Raw genomic sequence first — 2,524 nt, forward strand, 5'->3', positions numbered from 1 at the left:
TGGGAGGCTGAGGCAGGCGGATCACCTGAGGTCAGGAGTTCGAGATCAGCCTGGTCAACATGGAGAAACCCCATGTCAACTAAAAATACAAAAATCAGCCAGGCGTGGTGGCAGGCGCCTGTAATCCCACCTACTCGGGAGGCTGAGGCAGGAGAATCGCTTGAACTCTGGAGGCAGAGGTTGCAGTGAGCCGAGATCGCGCCACTGCACTCCAGCCTGGGGTAAAAGAGTGAGACTTTGTCTCAAAAAAAAAAGAAAAAGAAAAAGAAAAAAGAAAGGGGCTAGGTGTGGTGGTAATCCTAGCACTTTGGGAGGCCAGGAGTTCAAGACCGGCCTGGGAAACATAGAAAGAGCCCCATCTCTACCAGGTGTGGTGACTCACGCCTGCAATCCCAGCACTCTGGGAGGCTGAGGTGGGCAGATTACCGGAGATTTGGCGTTTAGGTGTTTGAGACCAGCCTGGCCAACATGGTGAAACTCCATCGCTACTAAAAAAAAAAAATTAGGCAGGGTGCAGTGGCTCAGCTTGTAATTCCAGCACTTTGGGGGGCCGAGGTGGGCGGATCACCTGAGGTCAGGAGTTCGAGACCAGCCTGGCCAACATACAGTGAAACCCCATCTCTACTAAATAATACAAAAATTAGCTGGGCGTGGTAGCACATGCCTGTAGTCCCAGCTATTTGGGAAGCTGAGGCAGGGGAATCACTTGAACCCAGGAAGCGGAGGTTACAGTGAGCCGAGATCACGCCACTGCACTCCAGTCTGGGCAACAGAGCGAGACTGTATCTCAGAAAAAAAAAAAAAAGTTAGCCAGGCATGGTGGTATGCACCTGTAATCCCAGCTTCTAAGGAGTCTGAGGCAGGTGAATCACTTTAAACCCGGGAGGCGGAGGTTGCAGTGAGGGGAGATCATGCCACTGCACTCCAGTTTGGAAGACAGAGACAGAGCAAGACTCCATCTTAAAAAAAAAAAAAAAAAAAAGTGCCCCATCTCTGCTCTCTGCCCTCAAAAAAAAAAAAAAAAGAATGAAAGGGATGCTGTTGATTATTAAGCATGAAACAACTCTTCTGGGAAAACTGGAATGTAGAATCAGCCCACTCCTAGGGAAGTGGAGGCACAGAAAAGCACTGGGGACAGAAAGAAGAGACTGCCACCAGCCACGCAAACACTTGTCAGGGACTAAGGGCAGGGCAGCCACCACACTGGGTCCTCCTTACACACACTGCCCACGTCCCCACAGCTGGGCCAGAAAGACGCCCTGAGAACTCCCAGTTCGGCGCTGAAGGAGCCTGCCACCAAGCAGCGGTGCCCCTGCCAGGGCCTCCAGGGCTACAGCAGTTGGGGCTCGGCCCGAATGCTGCAGCTGGCCTCAGCCTCCCCAAAGCCTGCCTCCACTCTGCCTGTACCTCACAGCAGATTTCTGACTCCCTGAAAGCCCCATTCCCCACTGATATCCGTGTGGCTTTGCTCAGAGACTGGCCCTCCCTCCAGATAGGGAGGGGAGTCTTATTGGGTAGAACTATATAGAACCTTCCTCCTCCAGGGGACCCAAGGGCTTCAGAGACTTCCTGGTGGAGAGGGGACAGAACCCCAGTCTCTGGCCTCCCAGTCTCAAATTCTTTCCCCCACACAGCCACATGCCTAAGAACAGGACATGAAGTAACACTCCAGCAACGTGACAATATTGTGAGGTTCCAGAGTTAGAATCAGTGACGCCATCGCTATTCTGTGCTCCTCTGGAGTTTAAAGTTTCTAAGACTCCACTTTCTCTTCGTGTTCTGTGTCTTTTTCAGCCAATTAGGCTACAATATGATCTACTACCCAAGCAGGTGCACAAGGATACCGCTGTCACAGCTGATACACTGGCACCTCGTGGTTCCTTGAAGACCCCCGGAGAAAGCCTCTAAGTGTTGCCCCACCTCCTCACCCTCTCCCCTGGGTGGTGGCAGCAACAGACTAAGCATGTGCGCCCTCCTCCCCATCCTGATCCCACTCAAACCACAACCTCCCCTGACTCGCCCCAGATCCAGCCCCGTCTTTCAGGAAGAGTTGGCTCTTCTTCACGTCCCACCTGCCACCCTCTCTACATCTTCTCGCCACATCCCACCCAAAGTCCACTCACTGGTCCCCGTTTACACCTCAAGGCCTTTGGTCAAGCAGTGTTCTCTGCCCATAACTATCCTACTCATCCTTGGGGGTCCAGCTCAAAGACCACCTTTCTGCGACGGCTACCCTGGGGCAGGACGGAGAGAAGCACAGCCCGTGCCCCGTGTGGCTGCCGCCCCCGCGGTCACAACCACCGCCCAGTGAGTGCCTCGAAGGCAGGCGGAGGCCCGGTTCTCCCCGTTAGGCCCAGCACCACTGCCTGGGTAGACGGGAAAGCGGGCAAGGCCGGAAAATGGACAGAAGAATGCGGACGGCCCGGCCCGCGGGGCTCCGAGAGTCGGAGGCATCCTCAGGCACGGTCCCTCCGGGAGAAAGCGGGGCTCTGTCAGCCCCAGAGCCCCGACGGTGGCAGAAGGC

Source organism: Mandrillus leucophaeus, unplaced genomic scaffold (assembly GCF_000951045.1).
Source record: "Mandrillus leucophaeus isolate KB7577 unplaced genomic scaffold, Mleu.le_1.0 Scaffold1, whole genome shotgun sequence".
In the NCBI taxonomy this organism is placed as follows: domain Eukaryota; kingdom Metazoa; phylum Chordata; class Mammalia; order Primates; family Cercopithecidae; genus Mandrillus; species Mandrillus leucophaeus.